We start from the raw sequence: 24768 nt of genomic DNA on the forward strand, positions 1-24768 counted from the left end.
AGTATTTTGGCAGAGTGTTGTGAATTTGGTGGAAAGGGAGAAAATAGAGCTCTCCAATGGTTTTGGCTTTTGCTGTAAAGCTGGGTGTTGGTCCCTTGAGAATATTAAAGGGAGGAAGTCGGAAGGTTGAGGGAGAAACTTGAAAACGTTGATTGAAAAAATATCAGAAAGCTTGGTATGATGAGCCTTGTGGAGTTTCTGAATTCACCTTCATCTACATTTGTGTGTGGCTCTGGTGACTATTTTATTCCTGTCCTTAGGAAAGTAATCTCCAGACTAGTGAAGTTGGAGATTCCTTTCTCTCCCTGTGACTTACATTTAATTTTTAAAAAAAATAATGTTGAGGTAGAAAAAAGTGGTGGGAAAGTTTTGCTGTGGAGTTGTCATTATCTAACTATATATGTCGGAGACAGGGAATTAGATTACTGATGTGTCACCTCTTGTTGGGAAGAGATGCCTGTGGATCTGTAATCAGGTGGTTCAGCTCTTGGATCATGCAGGTTGGCTGGGCTTTGTTTACAGTTTGCTTTAAACATGACTCATTTTTTTTGCAGTTTAAAAAATTCGGCAGTAACAGTTATTATTGCTAGCTTGATGAACTGTGAATACTAATAAAATTATATCTGCTTTAATGGGATTACAATTAGTATGTGGATTAAAAAGGATAGCACAGACAAGGCTGGAAGGAAAGTTGTCAGTTGGGAGTGCACTCAAAAAGAAGACTATAAATTTCCTAAAAAGAAAAACATACACACAAAATTGCATAATTACTAATGGGCTTTTAGCATTTATAACATAGTGAGATCCCCAAAAGTGCCACTAACAAACACACTGATCTTGACACTTATAAACATGCTGTTCTATATAATTACAACCTTATATCTGCAGCCTTTTTCCATTCAAATATTTCCCAATCCAAATTGGACCTCTCTCTTCTCTGATTTTTTTCCTTTTTTGTTTTTTCATCTTTTTCCCCCTTTATTTTTATGTAAAACTGAGGAAGAGGAGAAAAAAGTGTTGTGTAATTATTGATTTAAATCTCTTCCTCCATCTCTATCTTATTAAATGTCTCTCTCCCTACTCTCTTAATTCAAGGTCTTCCTTAGGGGAGCCTTTGAATGTGGTCAGCACACAGAAAGCAGCAGAATTTTGATCTCCTAGCCTCTAAATCTTTTCTGAACAGCCTAAAGTTCCCTCTGAACAGAGGCCTCTCAAGCCCTAGGTGTCCAGGCCTGAAGGATATGCCTCTCCAAACATTCTAGGTGACTAGAATTCCTCCCCAAATATTCCAGTGCTCTTTAGCCTGGGCAGGTAAAATTGAATCAGAAATGAGTGTTAAATAAATTATGGTTGGGATCTTGACACTGAGTATTTAATTATAATACAGAGACAGGCTGGGGACTGACCACAAGCCGAACAGCCTTCCCCTACAGACGAGGCTATGTGGGGATGGTGCCAACTTTGAATGAGATCAGGTAATTAATGCCTCCCCAACTCCCTCTCACCTCCCATTCCCCTTCATATTCAATATCTCACAGCTTCCATTGGGTCTAGGCTCAGCTTGAAACTCATCTTTTTGGTCATTCAAGGCTATAGAAAAATCTCCCAGGAAGATGAGAGCCAAAGGGATGGAGTGGAATGGAAACTGAGCCTGCACTCTAGGTAACTGTGGATCTCAGTGTACTAAATGTTTACTATTTGATAATGTATAGACAGCAAAAGGATATTAAGAATGGGACAAGTCTAGGCCCTGAACTCCCCTAGCTATTTTGCTTCCTTTACCCCACACATTCAACCCTCTCTGTCCCCTCCCCCAACAAAAATCAACCCCTCCCCCCCCCATACATCTGGTTCCAATGGAGCCAACCCAGGGAGTTTCCTCAGGGATAAGTTGAAGCCTTCAGAAAAGACGAAGAACTCATTTGATCTGAACTCTGTCCTGACCCTCCCCACTCACCCAGTCATTTTCTTCTTTCCCCCACTAGTCCAAAGGAAGGTTTCAGAGGGACAAAACCAACTAGAAGATATTTGACTATTTAGAACTTTTGTGATAGGAGACATTCTCTGGTAAATATGGAAGCTGCAAGCTTCCATTGTATAGACAATTACATATGAAAGTGGTTTAAAGACCTTTTTTTGTTGATATAGGGGAGAGTATTAGACAAAAGTGAAAGCCACTACACCATATAGATGAACATTTAAAAATTTAATCACATTACATTGGAGAAAAAAATAAAACCAATAAATCAATGTAAATTGCCTTGGACTACATCTAAACGATGGAAGCAAGGTTATCTATCTATCTATCTATCTAAGAAAAAGGCATTTTCTAAAAAACAAAAAGAAAACCATGCACCTTAATGGTAACATACTTCTATAGCACTTTAAATGCATTCTCCCATTTGATGCTTACTCCAACCTTTATGAACCAGGCAAGGCAAATGTTTACATTTTATCCCATTTTATGAATGAAGAAGCTGAAGGCCAAACAGTGGAGCTGACTTGCTATAGGTCAAGCCAAAGTAGCAGAACTGGGATAGAGGTATTCTAACTCCCAGTCTCCCTCGTTCTTTCCACCATACTATTAAGATCTCAAAAAAAGAACAACTTGGTTGATTTTTTTTCTTTTTAGTTGATTGTTTGGATATTATATAGACGTGTTCTTAGGCCTATGGATCCATTTCCCTTTTCCTTCCACCAAGTAAGAATGCCTGATAAATGAGAACAAGGCAAATTATGCTATTATTCTCCCCCCCCCCCCACTATTTGTCCAGTTGTAAGGTGGGCCTTAAATGGATTCTACCAATCCTTTAAGAGAGTTACATTTTCACAGCTGCCCATTGTGTCCTGTTCAGTCCAGTTAGATTCCATTGGCAATACAATGTGGTTATTTTGAGTGTGCTTCCTGAAGACCTCTGCATTTAGTATTTTGGCAGAGTGTTGTGAATTTGGTAGAAAGGGAGAAAATAGAGTTCTCCACTGGTTTTGCTCTGCTGTGGAATTCTCTTGCTATGGATTTCTCTCCCTAGAGAAAGAACTGGTCTCTCCTCTTTTGCATACAGTGTGTGTGTGTGTGTGTGTGTGTGTGTGTGTGTGTGTGTGTGTGTGTGTGTGTGTGTGTGTGTTTAAATCAGCTGCAGGAGACCTTGATGGGGAAGTCAGGCTCAGAATGTTTTTCCAATTGTTTTTTCTTAAAATGAAAGTGCTGATAGTTTTATAATCGAGCTGTAGGATTTTATGGTAAAGTGCTGTTATAGTAACCTTGTCACAAAAAGGTGCAATTAAAATGTTTGGTATCATTATTTTTAGTGCAGTGTTAGAATTTGTCTCTAATACAGATGGTCCAGAGTCAAAGCTGTGAAAGCTAGGGGGTGGGGGGTGGGGGAAGAAAGAGAATCAACAATGAACCAACCCAAGATTTTTCATCAGCCCACTCTGCCTCAAGCAATTGGGATTTCCACATCATGCTGGATATTTAGTCAGGGGAGATAGTCATATCTTGGGTAAAACTCCACATATAAACATATATATTTACATATATATATATTCCTCTATGATGGTGTGGTTTATCTCTTCTGTCTTCCTTTCTGTCTTGCTTTTTCTTCTCTTTCCTTTTCGGTGCTAAGACAAATTGGAGAAACCAAGCAATGGATTATTTACATAATTCGCCTGAAAATTGAAAATTCACCTGGAAATGAGGCCTGGGTTTTTTGGTTTGGGAGCAGGAAGTGATGAGTTGGTAAGGGTCTCAGAGGTCGACTAGTGTGACTGTTAGTCAACACTTGAATGCTATCTACAGTCTGGGGTGAGGAGTTAATCTCTATTTTGATTTCTGTGTATAGATATAACAAATGACTTTCTAATTCCTCCTCTTCCTCTCTCTTCCCTCCCCCTATCTTCCAATTCCTTTTTCCCCTCCCCTTATTTCCTTTGGGTATAAATGACAATAGATTGGGAAGCCTGAAGCTTCCGAAGCTTGAGAGGGGGCTGATGTCAGTGATTGGATCTCACACCAAAAGTCAAAACATGGCATTCCCTTCCCCCACCTCCTGGTTTATTTTTGGGGTAAACCAGGGTGGAGAGATCCCTGAATGGTGAGAGAAATGGAAACTTCTCAAGTGCTAATAGAGCTTTCAGTAGATTGCGGTTCTCATAAAATTCTGTAAGAAAGATCATTTCCTGGTGTGAAAAGACCCTCATAAAGGCCCGCCCCTCTCTTCTTATGTGTTTTTTTAAAGGAAAAAAATACATTTTAGTAAATACCTCATTAACTCTCTGACACAGAGGAGTGTTTCTGCAACAGTTACCAACATTAAATAGGTGTGAAAAGAGTTACTTTTCAAAGGCTGCTTTCCCAAAGAATCCAACCATCTTTCTTTTTCAATGACAAGAAGCAAGAGACATCAAAGCAAATTCGGGGAAAACAGGCAGGAACTGCCAGCCAGGAGCTTGGTGCCCTGAACTGCCAGGCAGAACATTGTTATGCAAGGCTTCGGTGGGTGTTCTCTCTCTCTCTCTCTCTCTCTGAAATCAAAGCTCATTTTTGGAATGTGGTTTTTACCAGTGGGGATCACACTGCCATCATATCTAATTATTTCTATAAGGAGATGCCGAATTTTTCTATAGGAATATCCAGGTCACGTGAATAATAAGGCAAATTAGGGAAAGAGGCTGAGAGAATCGCTGAGCAAATAGCACATCTCCCCTGGAAAAAAAAAGGTACACCAGTTATTCTTAGAAATCTCCTTCATCTTGCTGCGAGACAGGGGACAACACAGCCAGCATAGGCAGGATGAAATGCATAGGAGGCTGTTAGAATAACATGTATTAAGCTAAAAATACCCCTCAGAAACACACATAAAAAAGCCAAATCCAACAACAGAATGAGCTAAAAATATTCCAGGCTTTGGCAAAGAGCACAGAGTTAAATAAATTAAGGAGTTAAAGAACCATTCATGGGAGTAAGTTGACTTTCTCTCTTACTGGAACTTGGTTCAAGCTAATAAAAATAATAATTTACTAGCCACCAAGCTTTTCATGAGTTTAAATTTAATTGGTGGGGTTTCTGGAGTTTGTCATTTCTTAGAGATTAGTAGGTTTGTACTGGATTTTGGGGGTGGGAATAGAACACCACTTTGGGCCTGATTGAGAATCAGTGTCCATTGCTAGTGGCTTCCTTGGAACCTAGGACATTAGATTTTCTACTCACCCCTCGGTTTTGGGGCAGAAGAGGTAGAGCGGCTGGCCATAGAGGAAGAAGCAGCTTGAAGGTGAATCATTGCTCTGAGGGAGGGAAGGAACAAAAAGAAAGAATAAAAAGTAAAATGATTATATTAATTTGATAAATGATGATGCACCTTTAAGAGTATTTTAACAAGTAAAATACTCTTCAGCCAGTTGATAGCATGTATACTGTCAACTAACATGTCATTACAGTAGGCTGTAAACATAAATAATGTGAATGTACAGTGCTTTGGATTATCCTCTCCCTGAAACCCCAGCATTTAATAGTTCTTTGCCCCTTTGGAACAGGCTAGACCAATGGGGCTAATGGGGCCACTTCCCGGAACTCATCATTCTTCTTCCTGCTTAGCTTCCTCTTTTGACCTTCCCCCGCACCCCATGCACACACCTTGGCTTCCAGAGAAGTGTTATAGCGATAGTGGTGGTAGAGGAAATGTGGCCTTTTTTCAACCATAGAAGTTTATAGAATGTGATAGAAATGTGATGTTGGAAGGAGTTTGGTGATAATGTTGGTCTGTCTGGAAGGAATTCTCTGGGGTAGGGTCTCCAAATCACCCAACCAAAATAAAAGCCATTGGTATGTGTGCCCAAAATAAATAACCAGTGCCATTCACTTAAGCTCCCTTCCAGAGCTCTATAATCTCATGATTGGTCGGTGTGTTTTTTTGTCAGGCAAGAACACATTTTAAAATTTTTATTTTGTCTAAGAGAAGTTTTCAGTTAATATTCTCAGCCTGTTCTCAAGGATTCTTAAATGCTCAGAGATCCTTAGACTCAAAGAGGCTGGTCTGGATAATCCTGGTAGATTTCTGCTTTGTCTTCTCTTCATCTGGTGTCTCTCCTACTCAGCAGCCTTCCAGAAAAACCACTGAACTAAGGTTTCTGGGAATCTCAAAAAACAAAAACAAACAAACAAAAACTATAGTTCCCAGAATGCCTGTGCTTGAACTCCAAGGTCCTGTTGGGGATAGGAGGGAAGTTCGTTTTCCTTGGCCTAAAAATGCCTGAGGTCTAGCCAGTGGCATCAGGAAAGCCTATTTGCTCTAAGTAAGGTGATACTGATTGATTTGTCTCAAGGCTCTTGGATTCTTTCTATCCAATCCCTCCTTATACTAGCTGAACAGGGCATTTTGATTCTGGAGTCATTAATAACTTCAGTATCATATATTGATAGAAGCTACCATCAAATACAAAATACTCCTTCCATCTCAGTATTCAAAGTACTGATTTGGATACAGGCCCTTGCATGCTCTGTGTTTCTGTCTCTCTAAAGTACAACTACAAAGTAACAAATATATATTACGTATATTTATTACATACATACATACCTACATATATATATATATGTGTATATATATATACATATATATGTGTGTGTGTGTGTGTGTGTGTATATATATATATACATATATATATATATACACATATATATATATATATATATATATATATAAAACACATCCCCCAGTACGTACATATCCAAATGATGTGTTGTATTCTTCAAAGCAGTTGCCTTGGGAGGCTAGACACATCCCAAAAATGACAGCTTTTGCTCAAATATTCATTGAATTCCTCTATTGGAATTCCTTTTGAGGCAGTTTATAAGCCACCTTAGAAAAGCAGTTTCATTGCTTTATAGTCACATCTCATTTCTGACTCAAAATGATATCACTCCATTTTGATAACTCCACTTAATTCACCAGACTTGGCTCTCTGTGATTTCTGGCTGTTTCCAAAAATCAAGTCTACCCTCAATGGATTAAGAGTTTTCACCACAGAGGGTATTCAGAAGAATGTACCTTGGGCTCTGAAGACATTTCCCATAGTGAAGTTCCAAGCATGTTCTGAACAATGGCAGCATCAGTGAAATAAGTATCTATGGTGACTACTTTGAAGGAAATCATTCTCAGGTGATAGAGCTAAGGTGTATGATTAAAAAAAAGTCTCATGGTGGCCACATTATAAAAAACCTTCAATATGCACAAAATCACCCTTTCCAAGCAAATGCAGTATTTACCCTAGAACCCCATGTATCAAAGGAACATTTCCCCCCAGACTTCCCTTGCTACTATTAACATCTCTGAACCTCATCTCTCCCAGTAAAAATGTGACATTAAAAACAAAAACACAACTGGGATAAAATGTGTAGAAATAAAAATAAAGGCTGAAGCTCAGCCTCTGAAAAGTTCCCACAAGCAGGGTCTGCTTCCATACTCACAATGTCATGCTTAGCTCTAACTTTCTGCCGCTCTGACATTTTTATGAGATAATAGACCATTTAGATCATGCAAGAATATTTGTCAGTGCATAGGGCCCCTCTCTTTTTTGTAATATGTAATACTTTCTACCTTCCATTGCCCTGTTGCAGATAAGCTTCTCTGAAAAAATGGTGCCTAAGGAGCTGATTGGAGCTGATCAGCCTGCATATCTCATTGGTGGTATGAGATTGTTCAGAACCCCAGTCCATTAGTTATTATGGTAAATGCTGTACTTCAATCAAGTTCCTGGCCTATGAGATGTTAGCCTTTAGTGTCCAAGTTGTGATGTGGTCTTGCATCAGCTGGCTATTGCTGCAGCTGTCCTGATGGATTAAATTCCAGATTGGGATCAGCCAGGAAGCATTTTTCATTCTGGCGGGGGCGGGGGGGGGGGGGGGGGGTGTCCGGCTCTGGGGGAAGGGATAGACAGGTGGGTTGGTTTCCTCCCTCCTCCCCCTCCCCCCTTAGTCCTTCTGCCTATTTACTAAAGAGTCCATACTGTTTTCTTTACATTCTTAAGATTACATAAACAGCCCATTTCATCTAACCTTGGAGAGAAGGGGGGAGGATGCAAGGGAGGTAGAGAATCAAGAGGCCTGCAGTTAATTTGATTCATTCTTGAGCACTAATTGCACTTCACTATGCAAAATGTCAGCCAGTCAATAAAGGTCAATCAAAGCAATCATTAAACATTTGTTATGCACCTACTATGTGCCTGTGCTAAGTGCTGGAGATACAAAGAGGCAAAAGACAATTCCTAGTCTTAAGGAACTCATAGAGTTGATGACATGGAAACAACTATGTACAAACAAGATATCTATAGGATAAATTGAAGACAATCAATAGAAGGAAATTAGAATTAAGTGGGAATCAGGAAAGGCTTCCTGTAGAAGGTGGGAATTTGGCTGGGATGTGAAGGAAGCCAAGAGGCAGAAATGAGGGGGTAGTATTGCAGGCATGGGAGACAGCCAGTGAAAATGCCTGGAGATGAGAGATACAGTGTCTTGCTTGAGGCACTGCAAGGAGACCAGTGTCACTGATCAAACAATACATGGGGAACGAGTAAAGGCATAAGAAGCTTCTAAAGATTGTTAGGGAGGGGGTGGGGAGTGTGATAGGTTGTGAAAGGCTTTGAATGCCAAATAAAAAATTTTATATTTTATTCTGAAGGTGATAGGAAGTCACTGGAGTTTATTGAATAGGGGGTGATGAGGAAAGAGAATCCACTTTTGTCCTAGCACTTATCCTAAATTGTTTTTATGGTTAATTAAATTGTCGTGTGTGTATCTCAGCCCTCCAAGTAGAATGCGAGCTTTTCCAGAGCAGGCACCCATCTCCCCTCAACCTGCCACCAGCCAGCACAGTACTTCAAGAATAGTCCACTTCGAATACATGTTTGTTGAAGGAATTAACACATGTAGAAGCTAAACAGAAGGACCTTATTGGACAGAGAAGATAAAGAGTTAGAAAGATTGGGTATGGAGAGGGTTGGGAGGAAGCAATGAATGAAGGCGTAGCAAAAGAACTTAAATTTGATCCTACAGGCAAAGAGAGCCATTGTAGGTCAGTTTAGGAGGAGAATGTGCTCATAATGAAAGCAGTATTTGAATATGATTATTTAAGCAGCCTTCTCCAGATTCAGTTGTAGCAAGGAGTTGCCAGAAGCAGGGGAATCAGCTAGAGGGTTGTTGAAGTGATCTAATCATAAGATGATGAAGGCCTAGAATATGGTAGTGGTAGTGGAATGTCAAGAAACCCAATGAACCAAGAGGTTGGATTTAGAAGAGGAGAGAAAGGACTGAAAATAAGGATAAGATGGTGGTACTAATTACCACAATGGAGACCTTGTTTAGGTGAGGAGAAAATGAGTTCAGCTTTCAATATAAATCAATACCTTTTACTTGATGATCTGTAAATATCCAAATATGTCCTCACATGAAAAAAAAGTGTGGATATATAAAATAACACCCCTACTAACTTACCAGCGGTATGGATTGTGCTTTGACCATACCTGTGTAAAAATGACATATGCATGTAACCTATATGCACACATGAGCACATCCTATGTATATGGTATATAATATTTATACATTCATTTAGATATATAGGCATGTATGTGTGAGCTTTGGATTGTTTTCCAGTAGTTGGGATGGGTTTTGTTGATCCATCCTATACTGAACTAGGCCAAAGTTGGGCTGGTCCAATGATTCAGGTTTGGGGGTTAAAATGTAACAGGCCACTTGTGGATCATAAAGTGCAATAAAGAAACTTTACTAATAGTAGGAAATTAAAAGAATACAGCTTCTCAAAAAGGATATATTCTCCTCCTATCACCATAGCAATGAGTCAAGCTCAGTCATAAACTCAGGTTATATCCTTTGACACCAATTCCCATTTGTCTGAGTCTTTTTATACTTCAGGTGTCAAGGAAGCCAAATGGACTCCCCTTCTCCTTAAGCCAACAACCCAGCATGTACCTGCCTCACAGGTCACTGGCTAGGGCTACCAAAGAAAGACCAGGAGAAAAGAGGTAAAAGAGAAAGGAAAAAGAAGAAAAAACTGGCCACACCAGCTCCTTCCTCAGGGCCCCCCACAAATCTCCCCAGTCTACCAAATTGCAACATATCTATCACTTGCTACTTTCTTTTATTTCCATTGCCTTATCTTCTCATATTTACACTGTTAAAAAAAAAGTTTTACTGATACTTTTGATTTTTACATCACATTTTAGATATAACCCTCCTCTTTTCCCCCTCCTAATTAAAATTTCCATTATATCAAAGAAAAACCATTAAACACCAACAATGGGTACAGAGACCATTTCTGACAGTATATTCAACATTCTTCCCTTGTAGTCCCCTACCTCTCTGACAAAACAATTGTAATCACCTTCTAACTGTTCTCTACATGTTAGTCTTTTTCCTCTGCTCTCTCCAATCTTCCCAATATGCTGCCACCACTTTAACTTTCTTAAAGTATGGCCCTACTTATATCATTCTATTCCTTAAAACTCTCCAATTCATTTAACTCCAAGCCACTCTGCATCCCCTCCCCAGTTGCCTACTGGATAACATCCAAATTCGTTAATCTAGAATTCCAGTCCATCTAAACTATCTAATATAATGACCTCCCACTACTCCTCTGCTGAACTCTCTGTTCTAACCAAACTGATCTACTCATAGTTCCTTGAAACACAATCTCTACAGGTTCCTTCCAGGAGTAAAATTCAATGACATTTTCATCTTCCCTGCCCCTTTACTTACAATCTTCCTCCTACCAGGAATATCTTACCCTTTATCTTCACCTATGGAAATCCTACCCACAATTGTGCATTGTGAGGGCATGCAATCGGGACTATGATGTTTCAAAACAATTTATCAATAAAAAACTGAAAAAGAAATTCCTACCATTTGAGGCCCAACCTAAATCCCTCTTAGAGTTCTTCTTGGATGGATTGGTTGTCAAACCACTAGTTGCTTTATGGGAAAGGTCACAGCCAATCACCTATCATCAGCTTCTGGCTCTTCCTCAGTGCTGAAACCAAAGTCTAACAATTTTCTGCTCTCTCAGGATGGCACTTCTAAGCTTCTTCTCGAGATGTCTTCTCTACAGAATAAGAGTTAAACTCATTCTTCTCAAATGTCTCTTCAGACTCTTTCTCCATGGCGATTAACTCACTTCATTCTTGACGAAAGGACCTTCTCTTCATGCCTCATACAGAGTGTAGGCCACGACAGTTAACTGTTGCTACATGACAGTTAAACTGACTCCCCAGTATTATATTTTTCTTAAAGACATAGTAACAGTATATATTTTCTGTAGGGAAGACCATTTAAACTAGGGTTACTTTTTTTCCCCATGCCCAAAATGTTTCAGTCCCTTACAGATCATTGGGTTAGATCAAATCAATGTTAATATCATGTATAATCAATACATAACAGTGAAAATCATTACTAAGATTTGCACATATATAATATATACACAATATGATACATGTACATGTTTCAATAGTACAGTCAAGAAGAAAACTACAGCAGTAGCAATAATAAGTATATAGAATAATACGTGGATAACACTGCATGTATTGATGCAACAAACAGTAGAAATAACTCATTGAATAGTGAAATAGGCAATCCATACAAAATATATAACAATATAGGTTGCAATAGCAAAGCAACATTAGATATACTTCATCTTTGTGACATCTTATCTATAATAAGAGGATTGGCCAGGTGACCTCTAAGATTCCTTCCAGGTTTGTTGTCCCATGGTACTTCAGGTATTCTATCCTATAATCACTAGGTTGTATTGAAATTTCCATATGTGTATATTATGTGTATACACACACATTTACTCCTTTTTTTTTCAAACTCTCTGATCTCAATAGGCTTTAATATTGTTGAAGTTGATGTACTTACAATTTATTAACAAGATAAAAAAATACAAAGGCATTTAAATATTTTAACAATATATCAGCTATGACATGAGAAAGATCACAGCCTTTAACTATTATCTGCAACTGCTAACTCCTCCACAGACACTGAAACGATAGCTCAAGAATTCACGGGACGGTAAATTCTCTTAGGAATACTCTTCGGGATATCCTCTCCACATCATATCTTCTCCACAGCCCAAGTTAAGCTTGACTCTCTAAAAATCCCTCTTCAGATTCACTCAGTCTCTCAGATTTTCTGCTGGTGCCTTAGACCATTTTGCTTGAGCTACAATAATTAACTCCTTCCAGAACGATAGTTAAACTTTCTCTCGCCTCAGAGTCTACTCCCTTTTAAGGAAAAAGTAACAGTATCCATAGTTTCTATGAGAGGCAGTTGAAGCTGGGGTCTTATTTCTCCCTGTGAGTGGTAATTTTTCAGTCCCTGAAAAATCATTTGGGGGAGGTATGTCAAATCCATAGCAATGGTATATCCCCAAATACGTCCTGAGAGAGCATTGCAACATTAGCAGGAATAACGTAATAGATATATAATAACAATATATGTATAATAGCATGTGGGAATTAAAAACATGTATCAATAAAACAGAAACAGTAACCCATTGCATGATGAAACATGTAATTTATACAATATACGTAAGAACATGGGTTGCAATTACATAGCAATATTAAATATAATTCATCAGGAACTACATCTGGTTGTGTGAGTAATCACCATTTCTCCTGCAACATTGTAAATTACTTTGTCAGAGGTCAGATGGCTCTGGGCTTTTTTTTAAATATACTTATCTTTTTTTGTATATATACCTGAACTTGTTGATGTTATGGGCTGACTATCATCTCTAAGTTTTATAGACTGTCTCTTTTCCCCAAGGGTCTCTGTAGATGAGGTTCTAAGCAGGAAAGGTGTTGCCTCTGGGTTTAGCGCCTCCCCTCCAAACTTTGTCTTAAATGGGTCCTATTCATTCATTCTTAGGCAAAGTTACTGGGGGTGGTTAAATGGTCAGCTTTTGAAGACTTCTGTCACCAAATAATTTATTGCCCATCAGGTGTGTGTGTGTGTGGGGTCCATGAGGGGCTATTAGAGAGATGTGAATGGATTTTGATCTGCAAAGGTAAAATGAAATCATAGATCTTTGGAAATATTTGTCAGACCCTGCAGGAAATTAGTCTGGGAAGGAAGAGGAAAGAAGAATGGTAGAGTGGAAAGCTTGTCATATCTAGAGTCAAATCCTTGTTCTTCCACTTAGAACCCGTGTGACTTTGGGCAAGTGGTTTTACCTCTTTCCTGATCTGTCAAAGGAGATGGCTAGATTGTAACTTCTAAGGTACTTTCCATTTCTAAATTTGTAATTTTATGAACTTTCATCAGAAGCATGCTTCCTCTTCCTCAGTTCCCCTTTTATCTCCACACTCTTCTCTTTAAAATAAGGGCTATGACTAGACTGCATTCCTTAATCTTCATTGCAAGTCCAGAGTCCCACTTAATGCCTCTGAAACCAATAGCACTCAGCTTCCCAGAGGACCCTGACTTGGGTCAAGTTTGTCCTTGCTATGTTCTCCCCACATTCTGGTTGTAGCTAGGTGGCAGCTGCCTGACAAAGTATACAGATGCAGTCAATCTCTCTTCTCCTCTCCTCTCCCTCTCCCTCTCTTCTTTTCTCCCTCTCCTCTTCTCTTCTCCTCTCCTTTCCTCAAAATACTTTGAGAGCGGAGTTGGAGAAACAATGGATCATAGAATTTAGAAGTGGAGGTAATCTTAAAGATTCTCTAGTCCAAACCTTTCATTTTACAGAGAGGGGACATAGGTCCAGAAAGGTGAAGGATCTTGTGCATTGTTATATAGGTAATAAGCAGGAGATCTAGGATTAAAATTCAAGTTTTCTGGCTCTAGAGTCAGCGTTTTTTTTTCATTAACCATATTATCTCAGGTTCCTTCCTTTCTTTGGAGTTGTTGCTGGATAGATTATGAAAGTGGCTGCGAGGGAAAGAGGATGTGGAGAAGTCTAGGGTATCTTATGAGTGGGGGTGGGGCAGGAAGAGCAGGAAAGGGATGGAGCAGCATTCTTACTTTGGTTTGATGAAAGCCAGAAAAAAAGGCTGGAGAAGGAGATGTGAGAGGAGGGAGTTCCCAATTCTCTTCCTGCAAGAGGATACCCTCCCCATCCCTCTCTGTGTGGTTTTACCTGCTTAGCACCTCTAGATATTTCTAGAAGTATGAGGCTGAGAAAGAAGTTTACATTTTTGTACTAAACAATAAATAGGAAATAATGGCACACACTGAGAAAGTTACCATGGAATAAGTGTGTACGAGAGGGGAAAAGAACCCAGAGGGAGAGAATTTGGCATCACTTCTCTTTCCTTCTCCACTGATATCTGCATTGACAGATCCTCCTCTGGAGGGCGTCCATGGCTGCCAGTATAGAACCTGTCTGGGACTGAAAAGATTTTTCATTAACAGGTTGTAATGTCACCTAGCCAGGCCAGAGCTTCACCAAATGCTGTGTTCTATCACACATGGTGACTTTTTCTCCTAGATCTCAGTGTTCTAAGGAGTTTCTTTGTTGAGATTTGGGTTTCTGGAGGGTTAAGGTTTTTGCTTCACTCAGCATAAAACCCAAGGGCAGAGGGGCTCAGCAAGGATCTGGCACATTCCTTTTTTAGCACTCATTCATTAACTCATTCATTCATTTATTCATCAAAGATTTATTGCAGATTCATTATTGGCAAAGGGCTGTGGAAAATGCAAAGGTATTTATGTTAAATCATCTTCAAGGAATTTACAATCTGGTAAGGATAAGACAGGCACACAAATAAGGACTAAGATGTCCAAAGAGAGGCACAAGGTGCTAAGAGGGTTCAGGGAGGGAGGGTTCACTCTTGCTAGGGTAATGAGAGGGGCTTTATGGAGGACATGACAATTTCAATTGAAATCTGAAGGATGACTAGGGTTTTTATAGGTGAAGATAGGAGAGTATTCTAGGCAGAGAGAATAAATAGCATGGACAAAGGCTCAGAGGTGGGAGCAGGTAAGCTGTCCTTACGAGGCATGGGTAAGGGAGTGGTAGAAGATAAAGTTGGAAGTACAGATTGGGGGAAAATGTAGAAGGTCTTGAATGCCTACCCAAAGAGCTTGAACTTTTTTTTTAGTAGAATTTTATTCTGTAGAAGGACATAGCTCAAGAGGAGAAGAATTCAAGGTTGGAGGCAAATTTAATCCAAAGAAGAGGATTTAGGACAGATAGGGAATGGTCAAAGAGGTGGGAGAATAGCCAGGACGATGTTTGGCAAAGCAAAGGGGAACATTTTTTTTTAAGAAGGAAAGGGTTGTTGTCAGTGTCAAAAGCAGCAAGGAGGTTCTGGAGAATGAAGACTGAGCAAATCCATTGGATTTGTTAATTAAGAGGTCACTGGTGACCTTAGAGCAATTTCAGTAGAGTGATGAGGACAGAAACCAGATTTCAAGGAATGAGTGGGAGGTGAAAAAAGGGAGGTAGTGAGCATAAATTATTCTTTGTTGAAGTTTGACAGTGAAAGGAAAAAGAAAAGATAGGATGGTAGTCTGAGGATGTAAGAAAAAGTTCTTTGTTTTCTTTATTCCTTCCTCCCTTCCTTTCTCTCTCTCTCTCTCTCTCTCTCTCTCTCTCTCTCTCTCTCTCTCATTCCTTCTTTTTCTTTCTCTCTTACTTTCTTCCTTCTTTCCTTCTTTATTATAGAGGCATGAGCATGTTGTGAGTTGAGGAGAAGGAGCCTGTAGGGAAGAGATTTAACAAGCAAGAAAGAGGGGATAGTTACATTCCTTACCACGATACATAGTAAAAACTTGATACATCTTTGTTAAATTAGTACAGGAATTATGGAGAAAGGTCCAGGTGGACACAAATGATTTGCTATTTATTTAGCACTTTATAAAAAAGAGTGTTTTATGTACATTTTCTCTTTACAACAACCATAAGGAGTTGGTGCCACAGGCATTATTATTATCTTCACTTTACAGATGAAGAAACTGAGGCTCAATGAGGTTGTAACTTGCCTGTCATGACACAGTTAGTGTCAAATAAATCACAATCCTGATAGACTTAGTATTTAAACCTAGGACTCTTCTGACTGAGTATATTATTCTACTACACTTCCTTTCCTAAGTCAGCATTACAGTGGGGGAAAATGTTGAATTTGGAATCAAAGGGCCTGGGTTCAAATTCTGATTTGGCAGCTTACTTACCTGTGTGATTTTGTACAAGTCACTTAACTTCTGGGCTTTAGTTCTCTCATCTATAAAATGATGTGAGGGGAAAACAAGACCATTCATACATTGTTACTGAACCTGTGAATGGGTACAACCATTCTGGAAAGCATTTTGAAATTATGCACAAAAAATGATGAAATAGCCCATGCCATTTGACTTAGTTACACCCAAAAGATATCAAAGAAATAAGAAAAGGTCCTATACGTACACAAATATTAATAGTGGATTTTGTGTGTGTGTGTTGCAAAAAACAACAACTGGAAACTAAAAGGATGACCCCAAAATTGAGGAATGGTTAAATAAATTGTGGTTTAGGCATGTGATAGAATACTATTATACTGCAGGAAATGAGGAAGTAGGTGCTTCCAAAGCGACACGGAAAGACATATGAACTGATGCAGTGTGAAGTGAACAGAACCAGAAGATTATAAGATCAATATTAAAGAAACAAATCATTTTTGAGACTTTTATAAACTAATGAAGAATGAGATGAGCAGAACCAGTTAGTATTTAACAACAACAACAACAACAAACAGCTTTGGAAACTGTGAAAGTTATGATCAATGAAATGACTATCTGTGATTCCAAGCAACTGATGATTAACACTTGCTGTCTCCTTTCTGACACAGAGGTGATGGATTTAAGGTCCAGAATGACATATATTTGTATTTGTATGTAGCCAAGGAATCAATTTGTTTTGCATTACTGTGCATATTTGTTACAAGAAATTTTGTTTTTCTTGGGGTAGGCAGTGGGTAGGAGGGAAACAAAATAGATTTAGGTTCATTAAAAAGTACTTTTGAAAAACAGAGAGTGAGAAAGGGCTACAGATGTAGAATGTTACATTTACTTTCAGAGGAGGTCACTGCATTGTCAGTTTTGTTTAATTGTTTTACTTTATTACAAGAGATATGAAGTGATAATCTGGTAATGTTTGTAACATAAAAACAAAGCACATCAATAAAACTTTTTTAAAAAATAAAAGGAGGGGGTGGATTTCTATGGCCTCTAATATCCCTTATAGCCCAAATGGTGATTCAGACTTCAGGAACCATTCTTCCTTTTGAGCCTAAGAGAGGCACCAAGGCATAGTTGATGGTGTGCTGGTCTTGCAAAACTTAGGAAGATGAGTTTGGTTTGCACTTCAGACACCAGCTATGTGATGCTGGGGAAGTCACTTAAACCTTTCAGGACTTCAGTTTCCTGATCTATATAAAATGAGGGGGTTGGACTCCATGACCTCCAAGGTCCCTTCCAGATCTAAATTTGTGATCCTAATCAAGAGGATGGTTGGAGAAATCATCCTCGTAAAGAAAGAGGGGCACTTCTTTCTAGGTCAGGAGAATCAGAGATTCAGAGGGAGAGTCATAGGATTTAGAGCTGACAAGGGCCTTAGAAACCGCCTAGTCCAACCCTGTCATTTTACAGAGATAGAAGTTGAGGCTCAGAGAAGGGGAAATGACTTGCCCAAGGTCACATGTGGATAGGAAAGAGAGGACAAGTGAAGATATCATTTATATACTTCTATGTGTATACTCGTCTCACACACACAATTACAGGGTGTCCCAAAAGTCCTAGTGTACTTTTAAGCCTTACTATGTTACATACACTAATATATAAGTTTTAACATACACATTTTAAAAAAATTAATGCTCTTTGTCTTTAATTCACAGTCATTTTTTTTTGAAACAAACAAACAAAAAGAAACCCCTTCTGGCTACAGATCAAACCCTCTCTTGTAACAAGAAAAACAAACAAACAAAAAACCCACTCAATACAGAACTGCATTTGACAAACTGTATACAACACTGTGCCCTGGCAACACCTCACTTCTTTTCTGTGAGGAAGGCTGTATGTTTCATTATCTGTTTTTCATCACCATTACTGGTTTTTTATTTACTCAGAATTTGGCTTCTATTTTAGTCATTGTCTATTTTCATTATGCTTATTTCTCTATGCAAAAGTTCATATGTCTTCCAAAATTTCTGGGGTTTTGTTGTTGTTGTTGTTGTTCAGTCATTTCAGTTGTGTTTTTAAATGACTGACCATGGGAGAATAGTCTAGGAGGGAGATAAATGAAGCTTGAAGGAAGCTGATGGACTAAGAGAATAGAGAGAGGTGGAGGGACCCACTCTGCCCACAATTTGGCAGAGTAGGAGCTGTAAGGATGAGTGAGTGGGGAAGCTTCAAGGTCGTAGAGATCATCATTTAAAGGGTGTAGAGCAGGAAGGAAACTTTGAGATCATTTAGAATACTTTCTCATGTTACAGATGAGGAAATTGAGGCTCAGAAAGTTCACATGACTTCTCTGAGTTCACACAGTGAGAGAAACAAACCCAGGCCCTCTTGCTTTCAAACAGTGCTCCTTCCACACCCTGATATCATCTTTCATAGGAGTATAGATTTAGAGCTGGAAGACAGCTTTGAGGTTATCTAGACCAACTAGTTCATTTTATAGGTGAGTAACTTGGGGCCAGTGAACTTAGGTGACTTACCTAAGAACCTAAGTAGCAAGTGGCAGAGCTGGAATTTGAACACTGGTCTTCTGACCCTAAATCCATCACTCTTTCCTTTGCTCCATTCAGTGTTAAAAGAGTTCAATTCAATTCAAGGAATATTTATTGTTTATTATATGTCAGGCATTGTCCTGTGTACAGGGGATATAGCAGTACAGTGTCATCCCAGCAAAGGAGTATGCTTTGTCCCTAAGAAAGGGAACCAGATACATGTCCAGTTTCTTCTGAGGTTCCCCTTTCTTTTTTCTCTTATTTTATTTTTTTATTTCATACTTAAAAATCACCAAATAAATTGAGCATCTCCACATACAAAGTAGAACAGAAAAAGGATTGTACATGAAGTTGCAAATCCTTGTTATGTACAGATTGCTTTTCTTTTTAATTATATAATGAATTAGACATGTAACTTTTAAAGTTGTCTGCTTGTCTGTGTTTCCTTCTGGCGTTCTTCTGTTCTATGTATTTTTAAAAATATTTCAATGACCCTCCCTTCCTCCCTTTCTTTCATTGATGTCCCCATCACTATCCTCCCTTTCCCTTCCACCTCCTCCCATTGAAAAAATGAAAATCAAAACGTAAGTAAAAAAAATACATAGTCAACCAAAACAAATTCCCACATTATCCACACCTGAAAATGTATTTCTTTTTCTGCACTCTGAGCCCATCACCTCTGTCAGGAGGTGTTGGAACTGTAGTTGGGTATATATTGGTCAGAGTTCTTAAAGCATTCAAAATTGTTTTTCTTTACCATATTGTTACTATTGAATACATTTTCTCCTCTTTCTGCTCATTTCACTCTGCACTAGAGTGAAAGACTAATTCAAGTCTTTCCAGGTTTCTCTGAAACCATCCCTTTCATCATTTTTTGTGTCAAAACAATGTTTCACTACATTAATATACCATAATTTGTTTAGCCATCTCCCAACTGATGGATGTCCCCCTTTCTGACAAAGGTCTATGTCCTGTAATTTCATCAAGTGAATTGGGGGATCCCTTGATCAACTCTGCTATGTAGATTTGTGTTAGTTCCCTATGTGTCTTGGATATCAGACCCTTATTAGAGATAGTTGATGTAGAAGATTTTCCCGCATAGAAGCATCAAGCAGTTAGCAATAACTTCTAACATTTATATAGGACTTTTAAGACTTCCAAAGTGTGTTACACATACCATCTCATTTGATAATCAACAAATCTGTTCTTTTTCTAGTTGTGTTCATTTTGTTTGTGTAAAAGTTGTATATGGTGTTTGCCTATAATCTCATGTACTAGGAAGGCTGAGCTGGTGAATCTCTTGAGCTCAGGCATTCTGAGGTACAGTGGGTTAACTGATTCAGTGTCTTCACTAAGTCTTGAACCAAATAGAGTGAGCCTTCAGGACATTCTCTCTCCCCTCATTTCACCAGACATCTCCACTGTGTTGACTAATGAGAGGTCAGCTAGCCCAAGTGAGAAACAGAGCAGGTCGGAGCTCCTGTGCCGTTTGGTACTGGAATAGAAGCCGTGAGTAGCTGCTGTACTTCCATTCCAGCCCAGGGAATTTAGGGAAACCCAGTTGTTGTTTTTTTGAAAGGTTTTCAATTTTGTGTAATCCTAATTATCTATTTTATCTTTTGTGATTGCCTCCTTCCCTTATTTGGTTAAGAATTCTCTCATTAGCTATAGTCGTGAAAGCTTCCTGATCTGATTCTCTTCAAAAAATTTTAAGTGGTGTGAACTTTATCGTTGAGGTTGAGTTTATTGTAGTGGGTGGTTTAAGATACTGGTCAAAGGCTAATTTCTGCCAAACTTCTTTGTACTTTTTTCAACAGTTCTTGTCAAATAGGTAGTCCTTCCCCAAGTATTTGATGTTCTCCAGTTTTTCAAACAATGGCTTATTGAGTTCATTTGAGACACTTAGTTGTTATACTGAATAGAATTCTGAGTTTGAATCCTGCTTCAAACTCTTAATAGCTGTGTGATCCTGGGTTAAGTCAATCAATCTCTTTCAGTCATAGTTTCCTTATCTGTAAATGAGGCTAACAAAAACTCACATGGGTTTTGTGACGATTAAATGAGATCATATGTGTAAAGAGCTTTATAAACCTTAAGGTGCTATATAAATGTTATTATTGTTATCATTAATAATAATAATTGCTTCTGATTCTTCTTTAGTTTATTCCATTGATTTGCTTTTCTATTTTTAGACAATCACCAAATAGTTTTGATGATGAATTCTGGAATTGCTATTCCCCTTTCATTCCTACTTTTTTCCCACATAATTTCCCTTGAGATTCTAGATATTTTGTGCCTTCTTAAGAATTTTGTTATTATTTGCCTAGTATTATAAAGTGCCCCCTTGGTAGTTTGGTCTAGCACTAAATTTGCCAATTAATTTAAGTAGTATTGTTATTTTTATTACATTGGCACACTCAGACCAGTCATGAACAGTGACTTCAATTTAAGTTTTTTCCTTTTTTATGTAGTTTTGAGATACATAGTTTATTTACAACTGAATGAAGAGTTTTCCTACAAGGTCTCATGGAAGTAGCTGCTGCTTCCACGTGTATGTGGGGGGAGGGAGTCCAAGAGCATTTAAATAATGGTCTTAAAATAATAAGGTCATTTGATTTCTTCATGGATCCATTGTAAAACTGAGAATTCAAAATAAAAATCATTTCCCAAAACTCTCTAATCTCCAATCCAATGTGTATATGTAGTTTACATTGCATAAAGCTTAGTGACAGATCCTACTCCCTAGGAGAGCAATGTTTACCTAATACTCATCCAGAGGATCTGCACAGGGAATAGAGAGACCCCAGTCCTTAAGCATTTGAATTTTCAGCTTTTCTGCCTCCTGCTTAGCCTACTGCTCCTTCTTTTGTTCTTTCAGGTTTTCCTCAATAGACACTTGCTGGAGGGGAGCGTCATGTTCTTTTCCCATGTTTGTTTCTTCTAGGAGGACCAGATTTTCTCCTGAGACAACAATAAATGAACAAACATTTATTAAGTTCTTATTATGTGCCAGGCAGTGCACTAAGAACCATGAATACAAAGGAAAAGCCAAAACTTGAGGGCAGAGAACTGCCCTCTAATTAGGGAAACAACACATATAAACCAGAACATGCAAGATAACTAGAGAGAAGGTGGAATATAACCTTGGAAGGGATAGCACTAGCAGACATGGGGAGGGGAGACCAGGAAAAGTCTCCTAGAGGAGGGGGCGCTTGAACTGAGTCTTAAAGGAGGATTAGGATGGGGTGTGCATTCCAGGTATAGGGAACAGTCAATGTAAAGGCACAGAGCCTGGAAATGGAGTTGGAAATATATAAAATCTACAAATATGTTTTGTAGTCTTTAGACTGGAAATATATATTAAAAAAAAGCTAGTATGACTAAATCATGGAATATATGGAAAGCAGTAGAATGTAAGAAAATTTTGAAAGGTAGAAAGGGGCTAAGTTGTGAATAGCTTTAAATGCCAAAGGATTTTATATTTAAGCCTGGAAGTAATAGGGAACTACTAGCATTTGTTGGGCAGGAGTGTGACATGATCAGAACCACACTTCAGGAAAATTATTTAGGCTACTCTGGGGGTTGGATTGGAGTGAGGAGAGACTTGAGGTGTGGAACACAATTAGGATGCTATTACAGTGGTTCAGGTGAGAGGTTGTGAGGGCCTGAACTAAGGTGGTGCTATGTGAGTGGAAGGAAGGGGACATGAGTGAGAGGTGTTATAGAGAAATAAATTACAAGATGCAGCAGCTGGATATTTGGGGCGAGTGAGAAAAAGGAGTTGAGGATGACATTGAGATTTTAAATGTAAATGATTGGAAGGATGGTAGTGACTTCAACAGTAATAGAGAAGTTTGGGAGAGGGATGAGTTTTTTGGGGAAAGATAATGAGTTCTGTTTTGGACATGTTGAGTTTGAGATGCCTGCGGGACATCCAGTTTGAGATATCTAACAGGCAGTTGGTGATGTGGGACTGGAGCTCAGGAGATGAACTAAAGTTATATCAACAGATCTGAGAAATATCTTCAAAGAGATGAGCCATGAGAACTGAAGATATCAATAAGTGAGACAGTATAGAAGGAGAAGCAAAAAAAGACCCGGGATAGAACCTTGGGGAAAATATGTGATTAGTGGGCATGACATGAATGAAGATCCAGCAAAAGAGAATGAGAAAGAGCAGCCAGGCATGGATAGAACCAAGAAAGCAGTGCCATGAAAACCTGGAGAAGAGGGAGTATCCAGGAGGAGAAGGTGATCAATAGAGTGAGCTACAAAGAGGCTCAGGAAGCTAGAAAGAGGTCAAGAAGGATGAGGATTGAGAAAAGGCTGAGAGATTTGGCAATCAAGAGGTCGTTGGTAACTTTGAAGAAAGCAGTTTCAGTTGAATGATAAAGCCAGACTAGCAGAGAGTTTAAAGGAGAGGAAGTGGAGGTAGTGGAAGTAGAAGCCAGCTTTCTCAAAGAATATATCTGAGAAAGGGAGAAGAGGTACTGAATAATAGCTACCAAGTGAGAATTTCTCAAGGATGGAAGCAGCATGCTGTGCTTGTACACAGCAGTGAAGAGGACAGTAGATGAGGAGAGACTAAATATTAGGTTATTAGATTAAATTTTTATTATGCTATTATAATTATTAGAAATATTAAAGATAAATATTACAGGTAGATTAGGGATGATGTCGGGATCAAGCTTCTGGAGAAAGGTGGGAGGAGAAGGGATCAAGTGTATGTGTGGAGCAGGAGTTTTCAAACTTTGTGTGTGTAATGTACCCCTTTGGCAGCCTGGGGAAACCTATGGAACCAGAAAGGGTCAAAAAACAGCATAATATTTTAAAAAATATATATAGCATTACAAAAGAAATCAAAGACTGGTGAAAATATATTATAGTTATCATATATTATATATGATACATATAATGATATATATCATATGTTATATTACATAACATTATGTTACATTATATTTTCCCATCTTAAGTTCCTAGACCTGCAGTCTACCCACAGATCCTATGGACCCCAGGTTAAGAACCTCCTTATCGGAGGTTTGGCCTTGGTAAGCTGAAGGGATACCTTATTATCAGGCACTAGACTGAAGGAAGAGAGAGTAGAGGATAATGTCAGGGGGATGTGAGATGAGGATGAGGAGAGAAGAGGGAGCTCTTAGCCAATAACCTCATTGTTTTCAATGAAGTACAAGGCAAGGACAGATCTCATAGAGAGAGTGAGTAGAGAGGTAAGTCTTAATATGGGAGGCTTCAGGAGAAAAGAAAAGGTTTGGAATAGCTTGTGTGGTGAGTGGGATAGGAAATCAATTAGGAAGGAGGAATAGCATTACTATGCTGTAGTGAAGGCCTGGTTGAAATTAACTAACATAAATTTGTAGTGGACTCAGCACAGTTTCATCGTTTCTTCCTGTTTCATTCAACAGCAGGTGAATAGGAGTAAAGGAAGCAGATGGTAAGAGTAACCCAGGGTTGAGGTTTGGTGGAGGCATGATTGGTGATAGGACAAGGGAACAACGGAATCAAGAATAGAGGATAGCGTCAAATTGAACCGGTTTGCCAAGGTGTCAAGATTGGGAAGGGAGGAGAAGTATAGCCAGGTCAAGGGTAACCTTGAATAGTGCTGAGAAATGAAAGGATTGGAAATCATGGTGAGGACAAAGAATGGGTTTATGAGGAATGAAACATAGGAAGAGGTTAGATTATGATCAGAAAAAGGAAAACAAAAATCCATCCAGGAACACTGCCATTTTTTTGCCCACATGAATATTCTCCACAATCTGATGTAACCCTTAATTAAGAAATTGACCAGTGCTTTGCTAACAGCCTGTGTGGGTCCCAACTCCTCTCAGCGGAGCACCAAGTGTTTCTTGTCAATGTCTTTGATGAAGCTGTCAGTACCATCCACCATCCCCCCCCCATCTCCCCCCATATGGTTCACCTTGAACCTGGAAGATGGACTGAGATGGGTTGTGGTAGGGAGGGACAGGGCAGATCTGCCAAAGCCTCCTTCTCCAATAGCTTTAGCTTCTTCATGGGTGTTGTATCAGCAGGGGCAGG

The 24768-nt window shown here is 38.9% G+C and overlaps 1 protein-coding gene and 1 long non-coding RNA gene across 2 annotated transcripts in view; one reads left to right on the plus strand and one right to left on the minus strand.

Moving 5' to 3' along the window:
* The window catches only part of BAHCC1 (BAH domain and coiled-coil containing 1), a 158518-nt gene that overhangs the window by 7297 nt on the left and 126453 nt on the right, over positions 1 to 24768 (plus strand).
* LOC110218208 (uncharacterized) lies at positions 3285 to 11046 on the minus strand. The gene is made up of 3 exons (XR_002327242.2): positions 10910 to 11046; positions 5210 to 5283; positions 3285 to 3621 (listed from the first exon to the last, which is right to left on the minus strand). It is a non-coding gene; the product is annotated as an uncharacterized LOC110218208 (long non-coding RNA).

Source organism: Phascolarctos cinereus, unplaced genomic scaffold (genome assembly GCF_003287225.1).
Source record: "Phascolarctos cinereus isolate Bilbo 61053 unplaced genomic scaffold, phaCin_HiC Scaffold_5;HRSCAF=322, whole genome shotgun sequence".
NCBI lineage: Eukaryota > Metazoa > Chordata > Mammalia > Diprotodontia > Phascolarctidae > Phascolarctos > Phascolarctos cinereus.